Below are 21,739 nucleotides of genomic sequence, written 5' to 3' on the forward strand. Positions count from 1 at the left end.
TCTACTTTATAAAATATTATCTTTTAAAAAATTGATTTTATTACGTTTTATTTAAACAATTATTTTTCAAGTACTAGAGTCCAGACATGCACAAATTTTTCTTGCATTTAGAATTGTAAAATAATATTCAAATACTAGTACATGCAGTTGATGTCAACAATTATTGAGAAAAGTACCTGAAAAATATTAGTTTAAAGAATTAGGATTTAAATATATTTTCCAAACAGATACATATCAAATTTTTTTGTGAAAATATTTTTAAATCATCCCGATGTATTATTTGATCGGGATAATGTTCCATTCAAATCAAAAAATTTTGAAGTAAAAACGTGTTTTCGATTTTTTTTATTTTTAAGATTTAATAAAACGTAAGGAGTTTGGCAATAACTTTCTTATACCTCATAGAATCGTATGAAAACAAAACATTAATAGTGACAGTTCGTTTTAACCAAGTCAAGAACTAAAATTTTTATTTTTATTAAAAAATTAGTTTTTGATCAAACATGTTTGGGATTGCTTGGAATTGGTTTGGATATGCTCTTAACATCCTTAAAAACGTGTTGGCAAGGTTTTTGGGTTACTGTTATTGAGTTATAACTCAATAAGAGAAACCCGATTTTGAAAATTTTGAAAATTGAATTTGGGTACTTTCAGTTTAGATCGTTCATCCGAATATTGTAATTCTTACTGTAGAGAATCCTTTGGGCTTCTGTTACACTAGATTACTAATTTATTTTTATTTTTAAAACTTTAAGGGTTTATTTGAAATTAATTTTTTTTTTACCTTTTTGGCTTTAATTTTTTCTTTTAAAATACACAAAACATTAAAAATAAATATGACAAATATTATGCCAATTTATTATTTGTTTTTGTATATTTTTGGGTTAAATAAATAATTTTTGGGGATAAAATGATTACCTCATTTCATCTTAAATTATTTATTTTAATTCCTTGATTTTTTTCCTAAAATTATTTTAAGATAAAATGAGTACAACATTTATCCCAAATATTTTTATTTTTTATTTTGACCATTTTCCTTAATTAATTAGGTTTTAATTATCATAATAATTAATCTAATTAATTGTTTTAATTACGTTTTGGCATTAGGGTTAATTATTTTGATTTTATTTATTCGAAAATAAATCAAAGTAATTATTTTAATTTTATAAATTGGGTGTGTATACTTTTAGTGCTCACAAACTCTATTGAATCGATTCTCCGAAAGCATGATGTATGACATTGTTGGTCCGAACCCGGGTAAGATTCTTGTATCGTTATTTCGTTCTTTCTTACTTTTATGTTATTATTCTGCATTTCACTACGGTTGCTATTATTCCATTTTCATTCTTAAGGTGATAGTTTTCATCATAGGTTACATATGTTATTTATATTATATAGACATTACATTAGACTTATAAGCAAACTACTATAATATAATAACGATATTATCACAATTTATAATATTGTGATAATATTTTACAGAGATATTATTATATATTATAACATCCCTTTTCAAACTCAAGATGGAAAAGATTTGAACAACTTGAGGTTGAAGACGAGATTGTGAAATGTTGATGTTAGTTCTTCAAACTTCATAAATTTGTGAGCTCCATCCAATTACATGATTACAGTGTATTGATTGATAAACTATCAAAGAATGTAGAATTTATGGGCATTGAATGTTGGGGTGAAACAAAAAAAATAAACTTCAAAGTTACTCATGAGTCTCGAGATCCATCCAACGACAGGATGACAGTGTGTTGCCTAAAAAGATAACCAACGAAGAAGGTAAAATCTCATGGGCATTAAATGCTATGGTGAAACAACAGTCATCCTAACAAAATGATATTAGTGTGTTGACTAAATAACCAGTAAAGAAACACATATAATTAGATTAAGACCGATAAAAATATAGGCATTGACTACTGGGATAAAATAACAAATAAAAACAAAACTAAGAGGATATGATAGCTGAAGAAAATAAGAATATCAACTAAAATATCTAAAAAGAAAAGACATTATTAAAAATATAAGAATAAATTATTAAAGATTTTTCATCAATAGCTAAAATAATCAATGATGGAGGCAGCGGAGGATTATAATTGTATGTTTAAGAATGAAAACAATGTTTTGATACTATGTTAGAAGAGTGTGAAAAAAATATTGTAATGAGTTCGTACTTTAAGGTGAGTTGGTGGATGGAGTGGGGGAAGGGGTCAATGAGGTTTAGGTTTCCGATTAAGGGCCAGGGTTTAGGCCCTAGTGGCAATGAAAGGTTCTTACGGCGGTGCCGGAGGAGGGTAGAGATGAGGACGACTGCGCGGGCTCAGAGACAATCAATCCAGTGAAGGGACTCCATGGTATTGTTGATTGTTGTATGGGATGGTTATAAGGTGTGAATATAATTAGATATTTGGTTTCTCAATTTATAATTTATAGAGCACAAGAAAATGAAGGAGAGTCTGAAAAGTGGAATTTATGTGAACATGAATTTATTCTCCCAAACAATTTAGTTATTAGTTCACTCATTCTTATCTTATAAAGTATTTATTTATTTAATTTGAAGTGACGAAGCAATGAAGCTAGAATGAACTCATGGTCATACACTCCAGTTCAATCAAACCTGATTTTGATATTTGAACTCTAACAAAGATTCTTAAAATACTTAAAAAGTAATCTTAGTGGGTTATTTAAAAAGTTATCATTATTTAAAATTTAATAAGAAATGTACAAAGTAAATTATACTTTTTAATATAATTATAAAAGATTAATCTTGTTTAAATATATTAACGTTATAAGTGTCTCATATAATTATTAAAAATAATATTTAAATTAGTTAAGTTAAATTTATAAGATTATTAATGTTATTAACAAAAAACAATTAATAAATGAATTAGTTCACCGATTATTTTTTTTCTTAGTTTAAGACATTTTGAGTAATAATCAAATTAGTAAAATTAGGATTTTCGACACCAACTTTTATCACTTAAGTTATCATATATAACTAACATGTATCCCGTGATTTTTGCACGAGTAATAATATAAAAAAACCGTGAAAAAAAATATTACGGTAAAATTTTTATGGGCGGGTCAACCCATAATCCGACCCAAGTATCAATTTACTCTTACATATATCCAAATTAACCATAGTTTTCGACCCGACAATCCGGACACTTTAAAAATTAAGCATCATTATATATATATAGATTAGTTAGTTAAAAAGTTGAACTTATATTGTTAAAATGTCACGCGTTTATCAAATTTTGGGTTGAATTTAAAATATAAAGTGTTATTAGCCTATTTGGTTAAAAGGTTATACTTGTTTTGTTAGGTTGCAAGTTCGAACCATACCTATAGCATTTTTAATTTTATTTTTAACCGTTTTAAGTTTATGAGCGGGTTAACCCACAATTCGACCCAAGTATCCATTTACTCTCACATATATCCTAATTAACCACAGCTCTCGACCTAGCAATCCGGACACTTTAAAAACTAAGCATCATTATATATAAATGTCACGCGTTTATCAAATTTTGGGTTGAATTTAAAATATAAAGTGTTATTAGCCTAGTTGGTTAAAAGGTTATATTTGTTTTGTTAGGTTGCAAGTTCGAACCATACTTATAGCATTTTTAATTTTATTTAATTTTATTTTTAACCGTTTTAAGTTTATGGGCGGGTCAACCCACAATCCGACCCAAGTATCCATTTACTCTCACATATATCCAAATTAACCACAGGTCTCGACCCGGCAATACGGACACTTTAAAAATTAAGCATCATTATATATATATATAGATTAGTTAGTTAAAAAGTTGAACTTATATTGTTTAAATGTCACGCGTTTATAAAATTTTGGGTTGAATTTAAAATATAAAGTGTTATTAGCCTAGTTGGTTGAAAGGTTCTATTTGTTTTGTTAGGTTGCAAGTTCGAACCATACTTATAGCATTTTTAATTTTATTTTTAACCATTTTAAGTTTATGAGCGGGTCAACCCACAATCAGACCCAAGTATCCATTTACTCTCACATATATCCAAATTAACCACAGCTCTCGACCCGGCAATCCGAACACTTTAAAAATTAAGCATCATTATATATATATATATATATATTAATATTAGTTAGTTAAAAAGTTGAACTTATATTGTTAAAATGTCACGCGTTTATAAAATTTTGGGTTGAACTTAAAATATAAAGTGTTATTAGTCTAGTTGGTTAAAAGGTTGTACTTGTTTTGTTATGTTGCAAGTTCAAACCATACCTATAGCATTTACTCTCAGCTCTCGACCGGCAATCTGGACACTTTAAAAATTAAGCATCATTATATATAGATAACTCAAAACAAAATTAAAAATAATATAATATTATTTATTAATTTTATATTATTTAATTATTAATTAGTTTTTAATTATTTAATTATTAATTATTTTTCATTATATAATTATTGATTTATATTTATAATATATATATATATATATATATATATTATATAGTTGACATTACCTTTATTTATCTTGTTTTTGTGTTGAAAATAATTAATGATTAAAAAAAATTTATATATAAAAAGTTAAATTACAAAATAATATATATATATATATATATATATATATATATATATATATATATATATATATATATCTCAAAATAGTTAAATGGAATTTAGAGGTTAAATAATATGATAAATATGTAATAATTAAAATTATATAAAAAAAGTATAACAATTTTGTATTTTTTTAAGGCGAGTCTAACAATCTGTAACGATAAATAATGAAGTATACAAACCGAATAAACAATGTCAAAATATATTTTAATAAATATTTTAAGAGTGGTAAACAATGCCAAGAAGATAATAAAAATAATAATAATAATAATAATAATAATAATGAATAATGAGAGATTTAGTAAGAATGTCTACAACTTAAAGATCCGATTGGTGAATTTTTATTGGAAAAATTAAAAAATTCTAAATTTGGTAATTTTATATCAGTTAATGCTAAAAAGATAACGAATATTAACTCAAATAAAGATTACAAATACAATTGAAAATATTATTCAATTATAAAAATTTGTAATTAAAATACGATCCAAAAATTAGTAAAATGACACTACAAACTCAAATCTAAGTGTGTGAAAATTGACCGAAATTCTCTAATATTAAGGAAGTAACTAGAGTGGGTGTGGGTGTGTGTGGCCAAACACAAAACATATTTTCAAATTTCTATTTATAATTTTTCTTAGAGATAAATTTATTTTTAAATGGACTCATATTAACATACCAGCTTACATAAATGAGGGACACTGATCAATGTCAAAAGTATCATAATATATCTATATATATATATAAAATAAATTTCTAAATATTTTTTATTTACTTTTTTTTAAAATGTTGAACAATTTTTTCAAATCAATTAAATTTAGACTTGCGTGTAATTGAGGATAGACAGCTTGCACATATAAGAGTCGAGTCCTTGTTTGTTTGAACATTTTGGGAGAATGATTGATTATAAATTAATTTTATTTTTTAAATATTAAGTAAAATTTCAATATATTTATATATAGTTAAATAATCAGTGTAATTGAATTTGTACTCACAGTAAATCAGTTTTATATTCAAAATAACATGATTTACTTAAAAAGAAATGTGGCAGACAAATTTGTTAAATATTACATAATGCATATTTAAATTGTAGTGGTAATTTTAACTCATAAACAACTAATTTGCGATGGTTTATTGGTTGGTTGTGATGCAATTCAACAATGGATAAATTTGAGAAAGAATAAATGTTATAATAGCAACAATTATATCAAACAAATCATTACAATAATAAAATCATTATTTAACAAATTAACTATAACAAAAAATAACAATGTAAACCTAAATATAAATACATATTTAATTAATAATAATAATAATAATTGGCCAAGATGAGAATAAAATAGTAGCATTAAGTTGAAATGTGGAGCTATAAAGTTGGAAGAGTGGTCCATACCGAAATAATTCGTTTCACTGTTCCAATCCCAATGATATTATTTGAAACTTTATTTTGGTTTGATCAACAGTTGATTATGGATTAGGCAGGAATGTATTCAGTATTTGTGTCTTACTAAACACTAATAACTATTATAAAAAAATAATAATATGAATTTTTATTATATTAACCATGTCAATGTATACTTCAGAGAAAAAATAATATATTATAATGCAAAATTTCTCAAAACTCAAAGCAACGAACCAATTTGAAAACTTGAGTTACTCTAATAAAATAATCATTATAAATTTTGTACACAATATAAATTAAAAATGGTACAAAATTGAATAGAATATTTCTTTTTTATATTTAAAAATTCTTAAAATATTATTAACTATCACAAATATATATATATATTTTTTTTTATTTTCTAATAACCTTCTTAATTAATATACTTTGATTTCTTCACCTCAACCTATATATAACCAATTTTTATTACTTTTATAACGTAACACCAAAATAAAAAAAAAGGTTCGCCTCGAGATTAACATTGATCACTCCATTCTAGGGCTCTTGTGAGCCGCTCGGTTTGATTTTGACTAAGTTTGAATTCAGCTCGAGTCGATTCTTAATATTCGAGTTGAGATCGAGCTCATATAATACTTATTCGATGGTTTATCGAACTTTTTCGAGCTAGATAATAAATAATATATTTTTTATTTATTTTAATATTAAAACCTAAAATTTAAAATAAATATTTTTTCTTCGAAAATATTTGAAAATTTAATTTTAGTTCAAGTTTTCGAGTCGACGTGAGTTTTTAGTTAAATAGTTGTGTCGATCTCGAGCTCGAATTTATAAATTCGTTCGAGTTGAGTTAATAAAGACTTAATTGAGTCGAGCTCGAACTCAAGCTGACTTGAGCTCGACTTGACTCATTTGCAGCCTAACTCCATTCTCTTACACCACCATAATTTCTACTAAATATCGACGAATATATACCGGGAGTATGACTTCTTCTTTTTTTTATCTCAATCTTTTAAAAAATAATAATAATAAAATTGTATTTCAGATTATTTTATAAAAAAATTATATATTTTTAAATTCAATTATTCAAACTCTAATTATTAATTTTTAATTGGAGGTACATCTTAAATCACCGAATTTGATGAATTCTATCACAAATTGTTGTCATGTTCAATTCACGTGGACTCATTTCCTAAAGCAAACTCCATTTATAACCATGCAAGAGATTAGTCATCAATAATGGACACCTTCTTTTTTTAGCAATAACAACTCGATCATATCATCATCTTCTTAATAATTATGAATTCCCATCCTTTTATATATACCTCTTTTACAAATCTCAATTGATTTCTTATAATTCAAAATCAATCATTCATGTATGTATTCACATATCATTTAATTTTTTTTTAATTTTTTTTTTTTTGGATGTTTTGAACAAAATAGCCAATAACTTAAGATATAATTTTAATCATTTTTTTTTATGTATTATTAAAGTATTGTTATAATTAAGATTAAGATGTTCTAAAGTATCCCTCTTTTAGTATAACGGCAACAAGATGTGGATATCCTACATTTTCTGTGGTATTAGGTTCGAGCCTATTAGACAACAAGTTTCGCTCGTCTAATTAAATTGATTGAATATATTTGTGGGATATGTGTTTAATTCGGGAGCCTATTAGACGACTTCCGTCCGTCTAATTAAATTAGTTGAGTATGCTTGTGGGATATCTGTTTAACTCGCGGGGATTAGTCGCACTTCGAATGAAAAGTGAAACCCAACATTTTAAAATTATTAATATTTACAAATTACAATTACGAAGATAATGAAGTGAATATTTATTATTATATAAAAATAATAATTTAGATATATGTAATATAAATAATTAATTTATGATATATTTAATAATGAGTTATAAGAGTTAAAATAAAATAAAATAATCGAGCTTGAAAATAAAATATATTAATTTGGGAATAAAAGAATAAAATATATAAGTTTAAGAAATTGAATTCCAAAACAAGATCAATTTAGGATTCAACGATTTTCATGAAAAATATATTTTTTCTTTCTCATTTAGAGATGTCAATGAGTACCGGTATACCCGATACTCGTGGGTATCCGATGATCGGATTCAGGTATTTTAAATCGAATTCGGTGTAGGATTCACACACGAGGAGGAAAAAACTAAAAAAATACCCAATCGGGTTCGGAGTTGGGGATGAGGAGTGTGCAAAATCAAAACCCGATACCCATTTATATTAATAATAAAAATAAAATATTTTGTTATTAAGAATTAATATAACCTTTCAAGATCTATAAATATAGACTTGGTTTGTGTCATTTGGACACTAAAAAATTTCTGAAATTTTCCACCAGATTATCATCCTTGTTTGTATCATCTTTCTTCATATTATCATATGGATATTACCCCAGACCCTTTCAATCTCGAAGAGATTCAACAACAATGGGAGTTGGAGGAATCTTTACTCAAAAGACAAAAAGAATTTCTCGAAGAGCTTCAAAGGTGAAACAATCGATCACGTAAAAGAGATTATGTATAAATGATGTGGAAGGGAGAGAAAGTGAAAAAATAATTTTGATACCTTGAATAACACTCTACTGTAAGATATGCTAAAAAGTGGGTGTTAAAATAGGTGTTAAGCTGGCGTGACAGGGTATTAAATGAAAAAATTTGATACCCTGCTGTGGATAGTCATTAAATTGAATTCCAAAATAAGATTTGGGATTCAACGATTTTCATGAAAAATATATTTTTTCTTTCTCATTTAAAGATGTCAATGAGTACCGGTATACCCGATATTTGTGGGTATCCGATGATCGGATTTAGGTATTTTAAATCGGGTTTGGAGTAGGGGTCAGACACGGGGAGGGAAAAAACTAAAAAAGTATCAATCGGGTTCAGGATCGGGGATGGAGAGTGTACAAAACTAAAATCCGATACCCGTTTATATTAATAATAAAAATAAAATATTTTGTTATTAAGAATTAATATGACTTTTCAAATAATTCATCACGACAAACATTATTTTAGATACATCATTTATTTTGTTATTATTCACACTTCACTCCAACTTTATTTTTTAATATTCTTAAAAATATTATTTCTCTCTTCATTACTTATCAATTCTTCATCTTCAACTTTTTTAAATAACAAAATATAATTTTTTTCTCATCTTCATTCTTTAATTTTTTAACTTCATTCTAACATTTTTCTTCAAATCTACAATAAAGTTGTTATATTCTTCAACATTTACAACATAAATATATAGGAAATGTAAATAATATTTTCATTTATTTTTTTAATATTTCGATTTACTAATTTTAAATTATTTATTATTTTATAAAGTTATGTTTCTTATTTTTCAATTTATATAGTTTTATAAAAATTTAATCAGGTAATAGGGTACCCGACGAATCGGGAATGAAATAAAAATAGAGATACCCGTTGGGGTCGGGTTCAGGTTTGAGGTCGGTTAGTAAATGATAATCAGGTTCGGAGATGTATACTTCACTTAGGAATGACAACGTGTACCTTACCTGTCGAGTAGTAAAGTAACCATCCTCGTACCAAATTTTCATTTTACTACCCGATCCCGACCCCGAACTCGACGGGTATCTCTATTTCTTTCTCATTCCCGATTTGTCGGGTATCCGATCCCAACAGCTACCCCATTATCCGATTAAATAAATTTTATATTTTACTAAAATTAATTTACAAAAAAATATTGAAGTATAACTGAACAATAAATAAATTTGAAGTAGTAATATCGAAATATAAAAAAAAATAAAAACATTATTTACCTATACATCTATGATGTCAAAGAAAATAAGAAAATATAGAGAAAATGTTTTAAAAGTATGAGATGACTACGAAGAGGTGATAGAGAGAGAAGTTTTTTATAGTTGAAGATAAAGATATGAAAACAAAAAGAGTGATTAAAGAGAAATAAAATTTTTATAATAAATAAAAGTTTGAGAAATAGTGAAGTGTGTGTAAGAGTCAAGTGTAGGTAAGAGTGAAGTGTATATAAGAGAAAAATAAATTATGTAATGATTAGGAAGAAGATAAAGATGAGAATGTGAAATGTCATATTAATACTTATCAAAAAATAATTAAATATATATATATATTAATATAGTCAGGTATCGGGTATCGGGTTTTGGTTTCGCACACTCTTCATCTCCGACCCTTATCTGACCGGGTACCTTCTTCTCTCCTCCATACCCGAATCCAAACCCGACCATCGGATACCCACTATATTGGGCATACGGGTACCCATTGTTATCCCTAACTTCACTACTCGACGACTAGAGTACCCGTTGTCATCCCTATTTACACGCATGTCTAAATTTGATTGATTTGAATAAATAATTCATCATTTTAATAAAAATAGATAATTAATATTTAGAAATCTATTATATATATTATGATGTTATAATCTTTTGCCTAAATCTGTATTCCTAAGTCTATATTTTTAATACTCTATATCGATAAATTGAGACAAACGTATGTTGTGGAAATATACTTAAATCTAAAATGAAGAACAATCCATTAAGTCATTCTTCGTTATTCTTCAGATCTTTTCTTGATCTTGGATCTTTTTGTTCTGGATCTGGACCTGGATCGAAATGTCTGATGTGGGTGGGGTTTAAGTTTTCTAACCCTCTATCGATAGCCTTCTTGAGTGTTCTTGAGAGATGAACATAAACTTTTTGTTTGATGAGAGAAACATAATAGATAAACTATCTATATAGGTTAGGGACCTAGCTCTAATATACTCATTTATTATTCGTCCCATCAACGAAATAATAAATGGTATTTCTGTTTCTACACAAATATATCCCTATATTTATTAGAGATGTCTAAATAAGCTCATAATCTTTATACTTTAATTGGCTTTAATATTTATATGATAACAACGAATACACAATTAATAAACAATATATGTATCCAAATATTAGAACTAATTCCAACCTATGACACTTATTGACATTGAATAGTGTCCATGGAATTAAGGTAAGTAATGTTTTCATTTGTTTTTTCAACATTTCGATTTATTAATTTTAAATTATTTATTATTGTATACAATTTTGTTTCTTATTCTCCAACTTATATAATTTTATAAAAAAATTATCGGGTAATAAGGTACCCGTCGGGGATGGGGATATAAAGAGATATATGTCGGGGTCAGATAGTAAAATGATAATCAGATTCGAGGACGAGTACTTTACTACCCGACGGATAGGGTACCCGTTGCCTTCCCTTACCCACATGTCTAAATTTTATTAATTTGAAAAAATTATTCATCATTTAAATAAAAACAGATAATTAATATTTAGAAATCTATTATATATATTATGACACTTATTTGACATTGAACATAGTCCATCATGGAACTAATTCCTTATAAAAAAACAAAAAAGTGTCCTTCATTCATGTATAAGCTCATATGTGAATATGTATCAATTTAGGAGTGATTTTTATGATTCAAATGTTACGAGACGAGTTTAATTGAGATGGAGATTATAGTGTGGGATCATTCTATCTTCGTCCCATTTTTTTAAGATAAAAATAGTGAAACTAATAACTTGGGAGAATAAATTAATGTTCACATGAATTCCACTTTTACACTCTCCTTCATTTTCTTGTGCTCTATAAATTGAGAAACCAAACTTCTAATCATATTCACACCTTAATTACCATCCCATTTCCCCCACAACAATCAATAATACCATGGAGTCCCTTCACTGGATTGTGTGTCTCTTAGCCGGCGCAGTCGTCCTCATCTCTACCCTCCTCCGGCACCGCCGTAAGAACCTTTCATTGCCGCCAGGGCCTAAACCCTGGCCCATAATCGGAAACCTAAACCTCATCGGCCCCCTTCCCCACCACTCCATCCACGAACTCACCCTTAAGTACGGACCCATTATGCAGCTGAAGTTCGGTTCTTTTCCTGTGGTGGTTGGCTCCTCGGTCGAGATGGCTAAGGTTTTCCTAAAGACCATGGATGCCAATTTCGTTGGCCGACCAAACTTTGCTGCAGGAAAGTACACCACCTACAATTACTCCAACATTACATGGTCCCCTTATGGGTCATATTGGCGGCAGTTGCGTAAGATGTGTCTCATGGAGCTCTTCAGCGCCAGGCGGCTCGATTCGTACGAGTTCATCCGAGTCCAGGAGTTGAACACGTTGCTTTTAGACCTATTTAACTCAGCTGGAGCTCCGATCACGCTCAAAGATCATTTGAGTACGTTGAGTTTTAATATTATCAGCAGAATGGTTCTTGGAAAAAGGTAATATTGACTACTCAATTTACTTAATTTTTTTTTCAAGTGAACAGAGAATTACCTAAAAATAACTGTTCGGACAAAAGTTTGATAAAAAAAATTCATTGCCACTCTCAATTCTCATTATGTACAAATATATAACGGGTAAATTCTGATATAACTTTTCTCCACCTACAAATAAGAGCAAACCCAATGAGGTTAATTTAAGCTTGTTTGTAAGTTGTATTACAAACTGAATTTTAAGTAGATTACAAAATAAGAATTGAGTTGGATGAGGATCAAATATCAAAATCGACTACATATTTGAAGTATTTGTTAAGTTTATGGTTTGATATGAAAACAAATAAATGTTACAAGTAAAATTAATATTTTGCATAATTTTTTTTTTTTTGGAAAATATTTTGCATAATTTAAGATACAATGGATTTGGAGTAGGTACATTATATTAGTTTAACTCCAGCTGCTACTTTTAGAGATATGGTACCGAACATTTTCTGATCTCCATAACTGAATTTAAACCGAACAATTCAAATAAATAAGCACATATATGTTACATTTGAATTTTATTATTTAATAATTAATAAAATAGAAATAATTGCATATAAAACAGGTATCTAGATAAAGACGTGTCGACACAAGAATTCAAAGAGATGTTGGATGAGTTGTTCTTGCTAAACGGAGTAATCACTGTCGGAGATTCAATCCCTTGGTTGGCCTTCTTGGATTTGGACGGGTACATCAAAAGAATGAAGGTCGTGGCCAAGAAATTCGACAAATTCCTAGAGAACGTGCTTGACGAGCACATCGCAAGGAAGTCCACCTACCAGGAAAATTTTTTGACCAAGGACATGTTGGATGTGTTGTTGGAGTTGGCCAACAACTCGACTCTCGAGGTCAAACTCAATAGGCACAACGTCAAAGCTTTCACTCAGGTATACATTCTTTTTTTCTTTTTTTCAAATGAAAAGCATTAACGTGAGTTTTAATTGAATATTTTAGGATCTCTTAGCCGGCGGAACCGATACCTCGACCACCACTTTAGAATGGGCAATATCAGAGATGTTGAAAAATCCGGATACATTCAAAAAGGCACATGATGAGTTGAACCGTGTCATAGGCCCCAATCGTTGGGTCAAAGAGAACGACATGTCAAATCTTCCTTACATAGATGCTATAACAAAAGAAACTATGCGCATGCATCCCGTGGCTCCAATGCTCGTACCGAGGGAGACTTTGGAGGATTGTATGGTTGCAGGATACGACATTCCTCGAGGAACTCGAGTCTTAGTGAGTGTGTGGAGCATAGGGAGAGATCCAGCATTGTGGGATGAACCGGAACAATTCGAGCCAAATAGGTTTATTGGGAAGGTGATTGACGTGAAAGGGCGTGATTTTGAGCTTCTGCCATTTGGGGCGGGTAGACGAATGTGCCCTGGGTATAGTTTAGGGCTAAAGGTGATCAAGACTAGCCTAGCTAACCTATTGCATGGATATGAATGAAGTTTTCCTAAAGGAATGAGCACGAAAGATTTAAACATGGATGAAATTTTTGGGCTTACAACTAGAAAGAAAATCCCTCTAGAAGTCGTGGTTGAGCCTAGGCTTCCATATAATTTGTATCAAATGATTTCAAACAAATAATTAATAATAGTGTTTCAGAGACGCATCTATATATATATTATGGGATTACAAAAATGTATTACCTATCACTGCTCAAATAAATTATTTATTATCTAGCTACTAAGTTGAGCCTTTTTTAATCTTAACTCAAGTTTAATCCTTCTTAAATTCAAGCCCAAAATTCTAATATGGATTCGTACTAGAACTACTATGTATGTATATATGTCTGCATGATCATGTGAATGTATATATAAAGTTAAAATTGTTTGTTCTAAAATAAATTTAAAATAGTAAAAATTTTTTTCATATATTAAAAAAATTATAAAATTTTGTTTTTGAAAGATTTTTTTAGTAGTGTGAGAAACAAATTCTTAGAAATTTAAGGGTAAATAATTTTTATGATAATATTAAATTGGGATATTGTCTGGAAATGGGTAATGTATTTATAAAAAACAATTCCAAATTACAATTTTTTTTTATTTTTGTAGGTTACTCAATCTCATATATAATATATTTTTAACCGAAAATGAATTAAAACGAAAGAAAGATTTCGATAAAGAGGAATCTCATCAACTGAATTACTCCATTCTTAACTGGAAAAAAAGAGAACATGTAAGTTAAGAAGAACATTGATTAAAAAAAACATAATTAAGGTAAGTTAAAAAGAAAAAGTTATTATTATATTTTATCCTTGACCTTACTTTTGGGCTAGCTTTACTCATCGTCAAGCTATTTATTTAAGATCAAGAAAACATATTTAAAGAAGTGTTGTAATTACTTAATTAGTTTATAATATAATAGAAAAAATAAATAAATTCTTATTAAAAAACCCGCAAAACTATAAAAAGAAGAAAACAAGAGATAGAGGGAGCTGACTAAGAATATAGATAAGAAAAAATAGTGACTATACATCTGGCAATAAATAATTAAAAATACAAAAATAGACTTGGATCATGTCATATAAGTTAAGGAAGCATAAATATACGTTGCTTAATTAGTTTGAACAAATAATTTACTGCATTAAACAAATCGAATTAAAATATTTTTTACTTACCCAGAAAGCAATGAACACCTTAACAATTCTCCCCCTTCCGAGTCATGGGAGAATGTTGCTATAAACATTCATCACTGTGACGCCCCTGTCAGAACCATTCCGGTTTTGGCATAACATATTTCATGCTTTCCTATTCGCAAGCCCTTTGTCATCATATCTGACACGTTCTCCTTTGTATGCAATTACTCCAAGTATAACTCCTTCTTCTCGAGCACTTCACGGATCCAATGGTACCTTCTTTTGATGTGTTTTGAACGTGAATGGAAACTTAGATTCTTGCTCACATATAGCACTTTGTGACTCACTAAACACCACAAACCTGTCTTGTGTTATGTTTGTTTCCTTCAATAATTCATTCATCCATTTCATTTCCTTACAACATTCAGTAATAGAAATATATTCAACTTCTGTAGTAGACAAAGCAAAACAACACATTAATTTTTGTAGATGAGACTGCCACAGCTCCTCCTCCAAAGGTAAATAGATACACTGAAGTTGATCTCATTGTGTCAATATCACCACTCATATCTGAATCAGAAAACTCTTCAACATGTTGTTTTCCAGTACCATAACACAAAATGTATTTGGAGGTCCCTCGAAGATATCTCATTAGCCACTTCACTACTTTCTAGTGTATCTTACTGGGATTTGAAACAAAAAGACTAACTACTTCGATCGCATGAGCTATATTCGGTCTTGTGTAGACTATTATATACATCAAACTTCTTATGGATTAAGCATATGGAGTCTTGCACATTTTTGTCTTTCCTCTTCATTCTTGGGAGACACTGTCTTGTTTATTTTCAAGTGTGTAGCTAATGGACAAACAACTGACATTGCCTTGTCCATATAAAATCTTTTTAGAATCTTCTCAATATATCTCTCTTGAGACAGCCGTAACTTTTTCTACACCCGATCACGAATGACTTTCATTCCAAGAATTTATCTTGTTGGACCCAAGTATTTCATCTCAAAAGACTTGGACAAATCCTTTTTCAACTTGGCAATCTTGAGTTTGTCTCTCCCTACAATCAGCATGTCAACAACATATAGGAGAAGTATAATAAAATCATTAAAAGAAAACTTTTGCATGAAGACACAGTGACCTGTAGATGTCTTCATGTACCAATGGATGGTCATGAACGACTCAAACTTAAGATACCACTGTCTTGGTGTTTGTTTCAAACCGTACTGACTTTTGACAAGTTTGCACACCTTGCTTTCCTCACCTTTCTTATTGTAACATTCAGGGTGCTCCATTTAATAATCTTCATCCAAATCACCATAGAGAAATGCAGTCTTGACATCAAGTTGTTCAACCTTAAGATCCATACAAGCGGCTAGACCTAACACCACCCGAATGGAAGTCATCTTCACTACTAGTGAGAAAATCTCATCATAATTGATTCCATGTATCTGGCCAAAACCTTTGACAGTCAGTCTAGCCTTGTATCTTGGCTTGCTATCATCACTTTCTTGTTTGATCTTGTACACCCATTTATTTTATAATACTTTTCTGTTATTTAGTCTTTCCACCCGTTCATATATGTCATTTTTCAGCAATGACTTCATCTCTTCATTCAGGCAGCTAGTCATTCTTCCTTGTGAGCATCCTTAAGAGTCTCCTTATAGCATACAGGCTCCCCACAATCAGTTAGAAGAACATACTCTATAGTCGAATACTTAGAACAATATCATTTCTCCTTAGTAAACATCCTAAGTATTTATGTTTGTTGATTATGTTGATTTTTATCTTCTTGCTGAATTTCAAAGTAAGCCTCGATATTATCACCAAGATCATCTTTTATATCATTTCCATGGTCTACATCTTGACCCTGAAGAACATCATCATCACTATCCGAGTCCAAAACTTCATGTGGCCTTGTCTCCTCAACATCATGAGATGACTCCAAACTAGGAAGATCACAAATGTATGCATCAAACTTGTCACCATCTTCAAGGAATACCATATCTCAACTTCTTAAAACCTTCTTGTCCACTGGATCATAACACTTGTATCCCCACTTTTCATCACCATAACCCAAAAATATGCATTGTCTGGTTTTTGCATCTAGCTTAGACCTTTCATCTTTTAGAACATGCACAAAGACTCTGCAATCAAAAACACGTAAATAGTCATAACTGACATCTTTACCTGACCAGATACTTTCTACACACTTATTATTCAATGGCTTGGAGGGAAAACGGTTGATCGCATACAATGTAATGCCCATGGCTTCAGACTAGAAATGCTTAGCCAACCTGGCATGAGAGAGCATATTCCTCATTCATTCCAACAGTGTTCTGTACATCCTCTCTACCACTCCATTTTGTTGTGGAGTCTTGGGCACCATCTGTTCATGTCGAATAGCATGCTCTTTGCGATAATCATCAAATGAGCATATGTACTCTCCCACATGATTTGATTGCACCCTCATTAGTTTTATGTGTGTCTCTCTTTCAACCAGCTTGTGAAAGACCTCGAACCTTGATTCAACCTCAACCTTGGACTTTATAACATAGGCCCAAACCTTCCTAGATGCATCGTCTATGAAGGTTACAAAATAAGAAGCATCGCTTATGGATTTAATTTTCATAGGACCACAAGCATCTGTATGGACCAGCTCAATGATATTCTTTTTCGGTTCCACTTTCAGCTTGAAGGAGACTTTGTTCTGCTTACCCTCCAAGCAATGCTCACAACTTTCAATATGAGCATCCTTGAGATTCGGTAACTCATTTCTCTTTATCAAAACATTCAACCATTTTTCACTAATGTGACATAGTCTATTGTGCCACAACTCACAGGATGACTCCATCACAACATAATATGTTGCATCATAGACAATTTTAAAATTTGTCTCGTATAAGGAACAACGTTTCTTACCTCATGCAACAACCAAGGAATTCTTGCTTAGTTTCCATGCTCCACCACTGGAAACATTATGGTAGCCTCCATCATCGAGTTTACTTGTAGAAATCAAATTCATTCTCAAGTCAGGAACATGTCTTACATCTCTCAAAGTCAGGAAACAGCTAATGTTAGTCTCGATTCTAATATCACCAAGACCAACTATCTTGGACACACCATTGTTGCCCATGCGAACATCACCATAATCACCAGCATTGTAGGACTAGAAGTAATCTTTGTGTGGAGTAATATGGAATGAGGCACATATGTCAACAATTTATGTTGTTTCATTTGAAGACGTGCTAAGACAGGAGTCTTGACATTAGAAGTATATGTCAGTTCACCATCTGAAGCATAAGATGTATTTGCACTATATTATTTCTTTTCTCTAGGCTTCACCGTACCCTTTGCTTTATCATTTTAAAATTTTCAGCACTCGTTTATCTAATGACCTATTTTTCCATAGTAATGGAAAACGCCATCCTTCTTCGGAGCTCTAGACTTACCCCTACTCAAACTACTTCTATTATCCTTTGATCTTCCTCTATCAATCACCAACATATCAGACTTAGAGAGTTTATCCCCCTTTTGATTCTCCTCATCAAGTAAGAAACTTGTGACAAATGCCGTGTTAATTTTACCATTTTGTGTTGAGTTGTTGAGAGTGATAATAAGTGTCTCCCAACTTGTAGGTAAAGAGCCAAAGACTAACAGTGCTTGCACCTTATCATCAAATTTATCTTCATACTACTCAGTTGATTCAAAATATTTTAAAATTCATTCAAGTGTTCAGCAAATGATTTATTATCAATGTACTTCAGGTTCACTAGCCTTCGTACTAGTGCTTCTTATTCTCTGTTGACCTCCCAAGCCCTAGCATAGAGAGCTTCAAGTTTGCTCCACACACCATACGTCGTAGTCTAGTTCTAAACATGGTGCACACCATTTACACCAACCCATGAATGAATAAAGTTACACGCCTTTCTATCTGTCTTTTTTCAATCAGCCTCTTTTATACTCTTAGGTCTAACACCCTTATTTTCAATTGTTTCATTCAAATCATCTGAAACTAGTAAATCATTAATCATCAGTTTCCATTGCATTAGTTTGTACCATTCAGACTCACCATATCAAGTCTAAATTTATCCATTATTATTATTTTTTTATTTTTTTGGGGAAAACAGCTTAGTGCCATTTCATTAAAAAAAACCCAAAAGAGGGAAAATAATATAAAAGTTTAAGATCAGATCTAGACAATTTCTAGATTTGACAATGAAACGATAATTGAATTACAGTCAACAACAACAAGCAATTAGCGTTTACTGTGTTTTTACTTTTATTCTACTTGTAACATTCTCAAACGAAATATCTCATATCTGGCAGAGCTTTCTATTCTCTTCATTTCTTTCGATTCCTCTCCAAGAATGAATGAGTGCATTTTCATCTAAAGTTATATCTCTCCAAATATTTTCAGTCGTTCTACTTCTTCCACTGTAAGTTCTTGAATTTCTTTCTTTCCAGATATTGTAGATTGCCTCAAAGTAGCATTTCAACATATACTTATATAGAAGGATCTTTCTTTTGCTTTATTCTTCATCCACTCTTGGATTTCTTCTCATATTCTTGGAAAGTTGATGATGTTCATGTTTGCAGCATACATCCTCCAGTGATCTCCTCTTTGAATTTTGTCATGTAACCGGCAGAGATCTCTACTCCAATATTAAAATAGGTAATCAGTCAATACTACTCTAATACCAATGTTGGGTTTTGCAACAGTAAAACTATGGATCTTTTTAGAAATCAAACATACCCTGCTCTCAAATGAAAAAAGTGATTACACTAGGAATTATTGGAATACTTCACAATCAAAAGTTTTCACAACCTCTCTCTCTGGATTAACAAAAGAAAAAGAATAAACTAGAAAAACCCTAGATCTGTTCACTTTCTCAATCTTAATGTGTTAAGAGAAAAATACCGCAAAAATGTATTTATACCCTAACTCGTTTTCATAACAGAAAACCCTAACATGTTTTCATAATAGAAAACTCTGACCCATTTACTTACCCGGAAGATAAAAATCCGACTCAATGGTAAGGAACACTTCAACAATTCTAACTATCTTACTTGTTCTTAAACGACTCTCATAATTTTTCGTTAGTTCAATTTTCACAAACTAACACTTTAACATGAAGAGACTTATAACTATGGAATTGTACTCACTTTTAAAATTAAATAATAATTATTAATTATTAATCAAATATTACTTAACTCTCGTCTTATCATACCGAGCACTACACATTATAGCTTGTTAATACGATGTATTTAAAAAGTCTGGATAATTAATTTAAAATAATATAATCCATAGGTTTGGAACACTTAAAATTAAAGTTAGAATTCAAAACATTATTTCATCTAAATTAATACTTAATAAAATATTATAAAATATTAAAAACAAAAATAATATGTAATTAAATTTTAAAAAAATGGCCCAAAACAATATCACATTTCATTTGAAATGTAATATTGATTTCGGTTCACATTTAAAAAAGTATTGAACATTTCTATTCAAATTCATGTCCTTATCAATTCGGTTTGAAAAAGAAGCCAATATTTGAGTATTCAATAAGTAATATTATTGAATATAAAACGTGCAAGTTAAAAGAGAGCAGATATTATATAAATTAATACAAGTATTAGTTTTTATTTTTAAAATTTATTTTTTCTTATATTTTTTTTATAATTAGTTCGTAGTAGTAAATGAGATTACGGAAACACCTCCAATCTGTATATAAACTCTTTACACCGTCGTTTTCTCCCCCACAACAAGACAAAAACTAGTTACAAGCTCAATGATGTTAAGGGTTTGATTGTTTTATATATAGATGATTTCTTAATCTATCATTTGTTTTTGTTTTTTTTTAGTTTAAACGGATTGGTTTGTTCAGTTTGTATATATCGAAATGCTATACAAATGGTTGAAGTTGTCGGTTTCAATTTATTAATCGGATAAAAATATAATTAGTTTGATCGATGTTAATTAATCAATCATAACAAAATATTATTAAATAAGACAGTTATTATTAAAATTTACTTAAATAAATAAATATCAGCTATGTATATTTGTTTGTATTTTTTTCAATATAAGAACTATATTTATTATAATTCAATTATTAAAAAACTTAATTATTAAGAGAAATATTTAAATATTAATAATAGCGTGTAATCAAATTATATATATTTTGAAATTTTAACAATGATCGGTTAGACCAACACTAAATTGATCAATCGAATTTGGTTTAGCGATTTGTTGTTCATTTTCGGTTCGATTTAAAACGATTAAGTTCAATTTAAACAATTCTATCTAATTTAGTTAAGGATCCATTCTACTTTTACCAAACATTCTCATTTCACTTTTCGACCTAATCCACTTTCTTAGTCTAAAATTTATAAATTATTTAATTTTTAAAATATAAATATATATATATATAATTAATATTAAACATATTAAAATAAAATAAAAAAATAACTTAAATATTGTAATTAAAGTAAAATATATTATATAAATATTAAAATAAAATACCTTAAACAAAAATTAAAATAAAACACAATAACTATAAAATAAAATACATTATTATAAATAACCCTGTTTGAAACCCTTGGAACTGTGTTTGGGCAAACAAAAGTTTTACTTATTTAATTTAATATATTTAATTTTAATTATATAAATTTTATATTTATAAAATTAAATAATTTGTTTAGAAATAAGAATGAAACTATCAATATAATGAAGAAGTGAATGAAAATATTAGGGAATGGATTCTTTATTTACACCTTGAATCTTGCA

At 29.4% G+C, this 21,739-nt stretch overlaps 1 pseudogene; it reads left to right on the plus strand.

Annotated features, from left to right (window-relative positions):
- The first annotated feature begins 11,733 nt into the window (after positions 1-11,733).
- Positions 11,734-14,071, plus strand: LOC124932261 (annotated as a pseudogene).
- The last annotated feature ends 7,668 nt before the right edge of the window (positions 14,072-21,739 follow it).

Source organism: Impatiens glandulifera, chromosome 3, assembly GCF_907164915.1.
Source record: "Impatiens glandulifera chromosome 3, dImpGla2.1, whole genome shotgun sequence".
Classification (NCBI taxonomy): domain Eukaryota; kingdom Viridiplantae; phylum Streptophyta; class Magnoliopsida; order Ericales; family Balsaminaceae; genus Impatiens; species Impatiens glandulifera.